At 42.8% G+C, this 12,481-nt stretch overlaps 1 long non-coding RNA gene across 1 annotated transcript in view; it reads left to right on the top strand.

Annotated features, from left to right (window-relative positions):
* The first annotated feature begins 1,667 nt into the window (after window positions 1–1,667).
* The window catches only part of LOC128912867 (uncharacterized), a 31,340-nt gene continuing 20,526 nt past the window's right edge, over window positions 1,668–12,481 (top strand). The window contains exons 1-2 of the long non-coding RNA XR_008467781.1: window positions 1,668–2,024; window positions 2,114–2,275. This is a non-coding gene — a long non-coding RNA (uncharacterized LOC128912867). The remainder of the gene's footprint in view (window positions 2,025–2,113; window positions 2,276–12,481) is intronic.

The following is a 12,481-nucleotide window of genomic DNA, read 5'->3' as shown; positions in this document are numbered from 1 at the left end:
TTGGTGTTACAGGGCATTGGTTGTCAGGTAATATTTGCATTATTATAGATGTGATAAGCCTCTGCCAGAATTTGGCTGGCATGCAGCTGCGTGGACCCAGCTCAGATTGAGAGGGATTGCTACTTAAACGCTGTTGGAGTTCCCACCTGGAAATTTGGGAAAATTAAATCGAACTACCTGGTGTCTAACATACTAATTTTCCTCACTTGCAAACACGAATCAATTGGTTTAACAAGCAATACTTTATTGAAAGGAATTAAGTTCCCCTAGCTGGTACTGCTTTCATCTGCCCATGTGATCCCAGACAGCAGATGGTTGGCTTTAGTTGTCCCATAGATGTAGTATTTTTGCTTGCCTGAAGGCCACAGCATACCCATAAATGCTGATCATCATCCAGTAGGAGATCCTGACACTTCAATTGTTCACCAATGTGAGCTGATCAGAGCCCTGTGTTGTGTGAGTTGGGGACATTCATGATTTCATGACCTTTTTTGGGTCTCTGCTAGGAACAACTTTCATATTGTGTAGCTTCATTGTCCTGGGGAAGAGCATCTGTCATTCGCTTCAGTAGTCAGTCCGGCCCAAACCACTACATTCATTTACACAGTGTTTGGCCGCTATCCCTGATGAGAGCTGACTTGTAACTGTAAAGCATTGGAAAATACTGCAGGCCTTGTCTGTGCATTGTTTATTGCATTCCGTGGGTTGGCACTGCACGACATAAATTCGTTCCTGGATATGCAAACTCTGCTGCAGTTGTACTTGGTTTAGTTCTGGGGAATGCTTGTATTGGAGGGAAAGATTTACATGTCAGGCATGTCTCTGAATTACAGAGCACTCCCGTATTAATAGTTCGAGGTTTTAATATTGCTGTGACAGTTTGCTGAAAAACAGATGTATACATCCTCACGAACACCAATACATGAAAATTTCCCTCTAAGCTCAGGGAAGAGGCTAATTTATTTTTGCTCTCCGTTCATGCCTTTCAGCATCATGAGCAGCAGCGCTAGCCACAACTGATGTCATAGAGTCCATGGCTAACAAACAGCAAAGAAAATCAGTGTTTTCACAGGCTCGTAATGCCCTGTTTATTTATGTAATAGATTGAATGTCATGTACAGTTTGAAACTGCACTTAGCTTTTCTCAGCTCCCTTGATCTGTCTTGCAGCTGCGGTGTATGGTTCTCTCAGCTGCTGTTGCTGCCTCTCTAATCTGTGCTTTGATTTTGCAGGCATTTCTTATCTGCTGGTTGTGGTCTGTTTGACACGTCCAGCTATGAAAGGAAAAACAGACTGTTGAGAACGTTTGTGATAATGCTTCTGCCCCAGTATAAAGGAACTTTATGTTCCTTGGAAACTTGCCATATGCATGCAAAACTGCGTGTCTTAAAAAATTCTTGTAAGGACCAAGTTACTAAATGCCAGTATTACCTTAATGTATTTTGCACTTGATTTTCAGTGGGTATGAGCTGATGTATCTCTGTTGGTATGGATGGAGCTATATATGTTGTCAGAAAAAACGTCAGAGCTGTGTAGTTCCTGGAGTTTTGCAATGACCTGGTTGTACTAAATCGGCTCATGATGATTAATATTTTTGCCTGGATGTCTGTGTTGTGAGGACTGAGCCCAGGTTCCCCAAGGCTCAGGCTGACCCTGGAGACAAAACCCTGGAGTCAGAAGCTGCATTGGATGATGTGGGACCCAGATGACCGAGCACAGCCAGTGACTTACCGCACTGCCCAGGTTGCTGCTGCCTGCCCACGAGCGGTATACAGGCTGCCCCTGCAGCTGAATTGGGGTGGGTTACAGGGTGTGCCATGCCATGGGTAGTCTAAATTTCACAGCTCCGTAGCCGTTGGTGCTGTTCATCCTGAGCAACAATGCTGGCTGCTGGACCTGACACTGGAGCCACATGTGACTGCATAGGAAGCTCATCTGTCATGAGGCACAGTCTCTCCTCTGCAGCAGCCCTCCATCTTCAGCACAGACTCTATTTTATCTAGGCTCGTGCAGCTTTTTAGTATGTAAGTTTATTTTTTTTCTGCATGCTAATTGTAGTTACTTTGATGTTCATAAGTAGGCTTAAAATTTGGCTTCTTTGGTTTGCTTCTAGCGCTGTTCAGGAAGCCAACTACCAAAGCCTGCTCTGACTACCATTTTGTCTTCTGACCTGAAAAAGCTGGTGCAAAAGAAAACAAGCTGCTTCTGCTTTGCCTCCTGCTCTCCTGTAGTCTCAATGACAGAAACCTGCTCCTTCAGTGGCATAAGGCTACGGGTAAGTGTTTTGCTGGAGCTGTGATATACGTAACCAGCTGTTCATCTTCTCTAAGTAGGGAAGAAAATCACCCAGAGGAGCAATGGCTCTCCCCGAGGCAGTAGCTGACGTGGATTTATAAGGCTGTAGCAGACATAATCAACCTATTTAGTTTTCCCAAAGCAGGAAGCAAAGCTCTCCTGTGGGAACAGACCTTCTTTTACCCTTAAGCAAAATAAATCTTGCTTCCTGGGTGATTCTGCTAGACGGGAGCCAAAAGCTGGGTGTTGTGCTGCTTTGGCTGCGGGAAGCTTATTTACCTGCTTGTGGAACAAGATCAGATGCTCAGGGCTTTATTTCACCTGGCAGGTATGACAGTCTATCCTAAACCTTTGGAAATAGGTTTCTAATGGATACTTGCCTGCCTGAGGAAAAGACAGTACTCATCCTTTCTTTCTCGCTACCTTAGGCTCTAAGCTAGTGCTAGTTTTTCTGAAATAGAGTGCTGCTTTTCCCTGAGAGGTGACCCTCATCAGCAATGACTCGTTTCAGCAATGCTCCCTGCGTAGATGGTAATGTTCAGGTACAACCAAAGCTGTTGAACCTGGGGGCTGGTTAGAGAGCACACTAAATCTATGGCAAATAGCGCACAAGTGGGTTGTGCTGTTCCGGATTCTGGTGTTTTCTCATTTGAATTGTTTGGAGATCAGGGCAGGCTGAGCAACGAGGGCCAGAGGCAAGCCTAGGTGCAGGAAAGCGTGCATGTGTAGCAGCGTCCCTTGAGAGGGAACTCTTCACCTCTCACAAGACTTGGGAACACGGGAACTATTCTGAAAGCAATGCCGTCTGTGCCTCTGATTGTTTGGATGCTCGCTTATCGCTGTGAGGCAAGTGCCTGGATGCAGTCCTCTTGGGGGGAAACCTGTTGTTGTTTCCTCTATTTACTCTCTATTGTGGTGGTATCTGAGAGCCACAGTCATGGTTCAGAGTCCCCTTGTGCAGGGAATTGATCATGAGCAGGACTGGGATGAAAGGGGACGGGTCCTCAGGGACAGGCTGAAGTTTAGTATTTTTCTCAAGTTTTATGGAAAAAAAAATTATTTACTAAATGAGTGACAGAGCTGTTGGTATTTATGGCCAATGTGAGCAATATAACTCCTTTCAGCATTTTACTTCAGGATGTGAGCAGCAGAAGGTTGAGTCCTGGGAAGAAGAGCTTCTAAGCTGAGCTCCGAAAACATTACTGCATTCAGGTGGCACATTTCAGTGGCAAATTCTGGCATTTTTAGCCTGTGCCTATGGTTTCAGAAAATGTTGAGGTAAAACACAGGTTTAAGGAGATGTGGAAGTCATCTTCAAGGAGTGAAATATTCACTATTGTTGGAAGATCTAGTAAGAGTGTGTTTAAACATTTGCGTGGTGCAGTGTAAGGAAGTTGGTAAATGCCCGTGGAAACTTTCATTGTTTTCTGTTAAGTGTGACCTTTTCTTACCCTTCTTTTTCTATTCTATTTTGTTGGCTGATTTTGTGGTTGGTTTTGGTTTTGTTTTGTTGTTGTTGTTGTTGTTGTTGTTGTTTTTTTAAATCAGAAGAAGCTCCTTGGGAGTTACTGTCGATCTACTTCAAAATCTCTTTGTAAAGCATTGAGATTTTTTGCTTGTATAATTCATGCTGAAAAGGGGCATAGTCCACAGGAAGCACCATTAATTTCAAGGAACCATTCAGCTTTAGTAAGGTTGATTATTTGAGAGCATTAGGTGAGAGGTTTTGCAATATTGAAAGTGTCAAGTTATTACCAAATTTTACGTTGATTTTTACCGATTGTCAGGTTTTTTGACAAGTGTTTTAATTGTTGACAGGAAAAGGAAATGAGTATTCATATTCCTTCTTTTGCTGCCTCTCTATTTTAGAGAGAGGAGTAATTAATTATCTCGCAGATACAAAACAATTAAAGTGTTGTGTCTTTCATCACTGCGTGATAATGGAATAACAAAATGGTGTCTCAGACCCTAAGTTCTTAACAGAGCTCTCGGGAGGGAGAGGAGTACTGTGTGCAGCTGAGCTAGCATAAGAAATGTCTCATTTGTCATGTGCTAGGGGGTGACTGAAATCTCCCTGTAAGCTACTCTATTAGATATGCTTATGCACTACTGAAAAAAATGCAGGCTATGGAAAATACCACTGCAAGCAAAGCCTGAATATAGTAATACTTGCAGGCAGTGCTCCACTTATCTGGCTGAGAGCCACCTTTTTTATGATACAGGCGTCAGTGTTTGTTTAATGTGTCCCTTATCAAATCCAAAAGCTAATATTTGAGTTAGTCCTCCATGAAGATAAACAGGAACTGTTTGAGTGAGAATTAAGATATTGTGTATCATACTCCTTAGAACAGTATCTGGGTACTTTACCTTGCATCCAAAGAAACGTCTTGCAGATGAGTATTCAATCTGTGTTCAGAGAAAGTTCTTTTAAAAGCTAGTTTACATACTGAAAGTATTTGGGGAGGTTATAGCAAAGGGGGGTATCTCATTTTTAATCAAATGCAAAGCATGCTGAAGTTGGTTTGAATTAATTCTCAGGTCAGGCTTTTAGTATTGAAGGTACTGAAGGGTCCGTCTGTCTTTTGAAAAAGCTCAAATAGGACTTCTGTATTCCTACAAACAAGAATTCTGCAATCCTAACCTAGCAGTGCAGGGGAGCCTGGTCCACGATCATCTTTTCTGCTGCACAGCATAGATAGAGCTTACACAGTCCCATTGGCTTCAGTGCATTCATTTCAAAACTGCATCCACGTATACAAGAGTAGAATTAAGCTCCCCATACTTAGCTCTCACTCAGTGTCATGGTTTAACCCCAGCTGGCTGATAGGCCCACACAGCCGCTCGCACAGTTCTCCCCTTTCCCCTCCAGAAGGGTAGGAAGAAGAAGGAGAAAAGGAGGGGAAAGGAAGGGGAAAAAAAACCTCATGAGCTGAGATAAAGACAGTTTAATGGAAGAATAACAGAAAAGGAGAATAATAATAATTAAAATAATAATGGTAAAAGAATATACAAGATAAAGTAATACAACACAAGTCACTCTCACCATCCGGTGAATTGGTTGCCCAGCCCATACCAAGCAGCGATCCTGGATTCCTGACCCCCAGCTAACGCACATTTCTATAGGGAGCATGACATCTATGGTACAGAATGCTCCATTGGCCATTCCTTTGTTCTGTATATGCTCCTTCTCAGCTTCTATGGGAAGCTGAAAAAAGTCCTTGAGTAGTATAAACATCACCTGACAACAACTAAAACAATATGCATTATTGACATTCCTTTCATACTAAATCTGAAACATAGCGACCAGAAAGAACATTAAGTCTAAGAAAGAAATTAACTCCTGGAATCAGGACACTCAGTTTATCCATTTATGATTTTGTTTCTGAAAATGGCACTTTTGAGTACCTTATGTACAAACTCAGTCAGATCTGAAGGCAAGCAGCAACATAAGGACTCTTACGATATGGTCAGGGTAAATGTAAATGAATGGATGGTGCAACAAATGATTCCAGGACGCCACTGCTGATGGATGTTAGGACCCCACGTCCCACATCACCACCACCAAAAGAAAAGAGTATAGTTAGGTCACTGCAGAGTTTAACATGGGTTAGTACAAGCCTGGTGAAAAACAATCTTATAGTGCAAATCAGGTGGTAGTGGTAGTGAAATATGGATGGAAAACAAGCAAGAAATTTGGAAGGCTGCAGCCACAGCAATGCAACTTGGGAAAGGAACAACAACAAATGATCACTGTACTAAATCCAGTTAAGAATGAAACTATAACATATATTAATTGTAGCAGGCTTTTCCTCACCAGGCAGTAGCCATGTACCATTCAAAGCTGAACATGAAAATCTGAAAATACCACGTTGCTATGTAAAGAGTATTATTGTGCAAGAAGTATTTCTAGTAGTCAGGAAAAAAGAACGACTTCTTACTAAGGGCAAGCTTTAACTATTGCTATAAGAACAATAACAGCGATTAATGCTGATAATCATGAACATTTAATGCCTTCAGGTTCTTGCCAGGCTTACCACAAGCTTTGTCAAGTTAAATGCTGGGAGGAAGCAATGTAGCTGGAACTTGCTGGAATGCATTAGGTGGAGAAGAGGAAACCCTATTTCCTGACAAATACTTTTTTCAGCTGATACTTTTTTGTAGTATTTGGCCAGCTGCATTGTTGAGTAAAAATAATATTTGGAGAAAGATGGCACAATTCACTGAATAATATATAATCTTAAAGAATAAAATGTCTCCATCACAGTGGGGCCATGGAAGTAGGCTAAAGCCTCATCCTTACCTACACAAAGTAGTTATTCTGTGTAAGCTTCTTGAATTCTGTGTATCTCAGGCATGTCAGAAAAGCATCTTGCCACTTCTTCCACCTCAAGTCCCTGTGGTCATCTGGACGGCAGAGCCATGGCAAGAGAACTGAGCTGGCGACAAATCTGACTGTGAGCTTTGCCCAGAGGCCCAGTGGATGGGCCCCTGTATCATGGAGGGGGAGACACATGCCTTGCTGCTGAGTCCACAGGCAGTATTTCATGCCACTTTCCCCAGAGCATTTAGACAGAAGAAAACCACTACAGAGTTCAGCTGATCCCTTCTTTATTCTCCTATTGGAGCCTTGTATAAAGAAAATGAGAGGAGACATTTTTTTCTGAAACTTCAGTACTTACTACAGGTAAAACATTTACCAGATGTATTTTTTTTTTCCTAATTATAGTCTAAAGATCTACTTTGTTCTATTACTTGGGGTAGGTTAGGCATTAACAGAGCAACAATGGAGTAATACCCTCTGCAACTGTATTGTTCCTGCAGGCAAAACTCTCTGTCTGCGTTGCCTAACAGTATTGTACGGGCAGAGATGATCTCACCCTGTCTGTGTTTTGAGCTGACCAGGCATCATATGGATGCAGTTAGTGCATTTGAGCTAATAAGAGACGTGGCATATTAGCTTGGGGCAACGTCTGACATTTAACATGTCTTCCAGTTGGCTTGAAGTGAGCTTGCATCTGTCTCAGTGTGAACATTGCCTCTGCCTGAAAAATATTGTGCAAAACTGTGTATGAAAGAAACGTATGAAATCCTTATAAAGGCAAACACTCTCTGTAATATGGGATTACTCCTATTAGAGCTGCAGCTTGAGTAACTCTCATATGTGATCAAGAACCACCAATTCAAGTTCTCTTGTCCCTAATTTTCTCTAAACACATTTGGATTTCGTTAATCTCCCACTGCTGGCACAGATTTTGGCTTCTGTCACATCACGTAAAAGGGGACTGCCTGAATTTGTTTAGTTTTTCATCTTTTTACAACTGAGTTTCCACTGTCATTTTCATCTCTCAGTACATGTCCCCCTTCCTCTCTTCTGAACAAGCACTAAAATTTGACAGCAGCAGACAAGTAGGCGAGGAGACATTTCCCGTTTGGAGAGTCCTAATCCAGGTTTTCCTTCCGTTGGCTCCAAAGCTCTTAAGCGTTTTGTCCCTGTTTCCCTCTTCTGCGTAGAAAACGATCCAAGTATGGTAGATATGAAACGCCCTGTATCAATTAACTTGCATCCTGCGAGACATTAACAGGAATTAATAGTAGAGCCTTTCATTTTATAAGAGAGTTATATAGTGAACTGAAGAGCTTCTGGAAAAGTACAAGAAAACGCCAGGAAGCAACCTAGGAGATGTCAGGAGTGGAGCAGCAGAAAGCTGCTTCTGATCTGAGGGGTGTGTGGTAAGAATGGGACTTGGGTAGGTTCTTGCCAATGTCAGAGCAGAACCTGGCCTCTGCTGTGCAAAGTGGCAGAAAGGCACCACTAAAAAAAGAAACTGAGGAAAGCCAGAAAGAACAAGCTGTTTCTCAGCAGATATGTGAGGATGGAGCAACTCCCACGGGAAGCCAAGCACGAAGGAGAAGTGGCCCAGCCAGCATGGCTGCCTCGTATCTTAATATAGCAGACTTCTTGGCAAAGCAGGGGGGTGAGGCCCAGTGGAGGAGGAGAGCTGCGTTTACTTTCTCAGAAACCTGTTTGCAATAGCAAAGAAATCCCACTGGCTCTGTTCCAGCAAACCGTTGGGATTCAGTGATCTGGCAGTGAAATCCAGCTGTTGGGGGTGCATTCCTCAGTGCTTCTAGTAGATCCTGCCTGCCCCGTGCCCACAGGTGGTCCATACTCAGTGGGGCATTAGCTAAATGTCTGGACAGGAGGAGACCCCATCCTGCTGTTAGCAGCCTCTACCCTCTTTCCCCCAGCCCTCCTCCCTGCAAGCCTTTTTGGAAGCAAGTAGGCATGGCAAATGTGCAGTGTTGCATGAGCATACGCTGACAAGCAGGAGTCAGCCCAGAATTATTTTCTTCACAAGCACTGCAGACCTGGGAACGGGCTGTTTCCAGCATGGGCTTCTGCAGGCTCAGGCTGAGCTGTTACGGTGTGTGTGAATATGATGTTGCTTTTGCCTATTCCTGACTAACTTCTCTCCCTGAAAAGAAACAAAAAAATGAAAGCAAAACAAAATACTTCAAGCAAAACAAAAAGCATTGACAACATCGCACAATAAAAATAATTTCTAGACCCAAATCCTGGGTGCTGCCTCTGCAATACTGATTGGCAGGTAGGGAGATGATTACATATTGTGCTCTTTCCTCGCTGTTGCTGTCTCTTACATGGCAGCTATCTCACAGTCTTTTCTGACTGCCTACTCTCATTTCCATCCTTTTGAAATCTAGACCTTATTGGGTCTTGTTTTTCTTTGTTTTCTCTGTTTTGTTAGTGCCTCTTGGTTCTGTCCCATCCTTTGCTTTATTGTCTTTGTCTCCATTCTGGGTGTTCTGCTGGTGTTTCTTAGTAGCCTTTCAGCTCCTTCCTCCCTGTTGCTCACCCTTCACACCAGCTCCTTCCCTCACATGCTCCCTCTCTCGTGCATATCCTACCGTTCTATTTCTTACCCACATTTTCCTATTTGTTTTCTCTTCCCACACACTTTTCCCTGTCTTAATTCTTCCTTCCACTCCCAGCTGAATGTCAGCTATAGTATCATTAAGAAGCGATGGGAGCTGATTAAAAAAAATAATCTGATGGATTGGTTTTTAGGATTGGATTTATAGGATCCTGTTCGTCTGTTTTATTTTTAGTGAAAGAATTTAAAACCATTCCAAAATCCATAAAAACTTTTCCAGGTTCTCACCTTATTTGAAACTGGATGTCATGTATATTCCATGTTTTTGTCATATGTAGTGGCTTAGAACTAACATGAGCTTGTTTTAATTGAGATCTCCATGATGGAAAACCTAAACCAGAACTGCATACGTCCATGTACTACAGGCTTGTCTTTTATTTGAAGAGGTGTGCACTGGCATGCAGAGCATGCAGTCATTCTTCTAAAGAGCTAACGCCTGGACATGCAAACAGAAAACCCCTTCTTTTCAAATATGTGTAGGTCCTATTTACGCAGGTCTTGCATGACATATCACCTGCTAATGTTTTCGGTCATAACCTGCTCACTGATTTTCAATTTCCAGCGATCATCAACAGTAAAATGGTAAACCTTGTAGGAAAATGAAGGCGATTTAAAAGAAGTCACAGTGCATGTAGCTTTCACTGTGATGGTGTGGAAGTGACAATTGACTCTGCAAATGCAGACGACTTCTCTGTGTTCATAATTTGTTTACTGCTAGTCAGACATTCTCACTGTCCTTTTTTTCCACGTCTCTCTCAGTGCTGTGTGGAGTTGTAATGATTCAGGGACCAGGCAGCTGGTTAATGCAGCTCATGTTGTCACCCTCACGGGGCTCATTTGCCTACAGGCATGTCAGAAGGAACAAGTAATATAAGGGCATATATAACTGTAGTTGGCAGCGTACTGAAAAGATGCTGAAGCTCGCTTTAAATGAATAGCGTAGGACATCAGGAGCTAAGTAGCTGAGAAATAAGATAAATTTGCTTGAATGGAGCATTGTGTTTCTGTAGTTAGGCTGTGCCTGGTACTTGATCTAAATGAGGTATGTGTACATGGTGTGCAGTGTAGACATCCCCTGTGTGTTATTTGTACCTAACACTGTCTTGCACATTTTCAGTATCCAGGCACAGTTCACATCACCTGCACTTCCACACAACATAAGCGTGATGGGAGGGAGTAAAGAAGATAGAGCCAGACTTTCCTCATTGGAGTTAATGGCACAGGGCTTTACAAAGACCTTCTGCTCCCTGTGTTCAGGAATTTGAACATTTGGTTTTTTTCTCCCACACCTTTAGGGAGGAGTACACAAGTCTGTAGAGTGATTGATATTATGCTAGTTGGTGTTCTGGTCTTTAACTGTGTGCCTGCACAAGCCTGAGCCTGCGTGAGCTGCTTCATGTTGGGCAAGGCAAGAACAAACCACGTACCCTTTGCATTGATGTCATCTGGCTTTGGTTTAGCAGCTGGGGATGACACTGCAAAGCAGCGAGAGACGCAAGCTTGTTCTGTCTCTCCATTTTGGATTATGACTGTTGACTGAATGTGTGTGTCCTCGGGTTGCTAATCTTCTTTCCTGATTCCTCTCCTGCAACAGACACTATAGGTTTTCTGAGCGCTTTGCACCAGCATGCAGCAGACAGTATGGGAAACAAACTGTTAGGGAAGCAGGAGATGGCCACACACACGCACAAAAAAAAAAGTCTTACAGTCTCTTGTGATGATCTGGTGTGATCATCTGCTGAGCTATTCCAAGGACCTGTATGTGTAAGTTGTTCCAAAGCCAGGTTTTCAGTGAAGGGAGTAAAGAGAATCATGATTATTACTGAATTTGGGCTGTATATTGCAGCTGTGTTCTGTGGGAGAGGAGCTGTCGGAGAGTTCAAAGCTATTGACTGGCAGAGGAGCCATGAAAGTTTGTAACCTTGCTGCCACCCAGTATAATACAGTTTCTAGTTTGGATCGGTTCCAGCTGTCAGACCCCAATTTACTAACCATGTTGTGAAGGACACGAGTTTTCTTTCAGAAGGTCAGTATCATTTAAGGTTATTGAAAGCAAGGAAACCCGTTCCACCTTTGTAAGGAAAACATTGCTCTGGATTTTTTAGAAGCACACAGTTATAATGAATAACGAATGTATGGTACTTTGTGTAGTGTTTAGCTCAGCCTGAGAAAGAAAATAATGGAAGTTTCTTCTTTCTGCCTGTGTGTTCAAACGAAGGAAAATCAAAGCTGTTATACCAGAGCTATAAATCAGCTAATATATTTTAGGAACTGTGGAATGATCATAATTACAAAAAAGTCCTCCAGAGAGAAATTATGACTCATAGTTTATGTTCTCTTTAGTGTTGCTATGGAAAAAGAGGTTAGTGCCAATGGTCATACAGCAATATTAATCTCTGATCTGAAAGAAAAATAAATAACAATCTCTAGCTTAACCCAAAGCAGATTTATTCTCAGTTACTGCAGCACACTCCATTAAAGGGGATAACCATGTAAGAAAAATTAAAGATGACATTGATTATCAGTTCTCAACATGCAGTTAGAGAGAGTTCTTTATTTGAATTAGTGTGCACTTCAGACTCTCCCATTTGACTTGCCAGAGCGAGAGGAAGGGAAAAAAGGCATTTTGATCAAAAGGAGGGCAGGACAGATCAGCCACCACTGACAGCTGCAAGTGTGCTGATTAAAATTTCTTTATGCATGCAGTTAGATGCAGCCTGGGGTTGAGGCTGGTTCAAATGCAGATCCTGAAACAAAACCCTGGCAACGGGCAGTTTAAAGTGGTGGAAAGTGGCTATCAGCCTTTTTCCATTTATTTGGGAAAGCAAGGGCCGTAAGTCAGAGAGTAGCGGATACTTACCTACTGAGTCAGCACCCTCCGGGCTGCTCTGGCAGTTGTTTCCTGCCAGTTGTTTGGTTGCCTAGGCAAAGCCCTAACCAGGACTGGGGCCAAACAGCTGCGTGCTTGCTTTGCTCGGGTGGTAAACCTTTTTTCTTTGCATGCAGGAAGACTACCTGACCCCTTCCTCTTGATGCTCAGAGCGAGTGTGGTCTGTCTTAGTGGGTCACAGTAAAACTTTTAAACTTTTCTACCTAAATACTCAACTTCGTTTTCCAGAGTTGGAGCTGCATGTGCTCCATTGTAAGCAGTTACTGACAGCAAAGACCTTGCAGTCAGAACTTAGCTTGAAATTTTGCTCACAGTTCACCCTGCAAAGCAGGCTATAGCCTTC

This window comes from Rissa tridactyla, chromosome 7, assembly GCF_028500815.1.
Source record: "Rissa tridactyla isolate bRisTri1 chromosome 7, bRisTri1.patW.cur.20221130, whole genome shotgun sequence".
NCBI classification, from domain to species: domain Eukaryota; kingdom Metazoa; phylum Chordata; class Aves; order Charadriiformes; family Laridae; genus Rissa; species Rissa tridactyla.
This window is presented reverse-complemented; position numbering and strand designations above follow the sequence as displayed.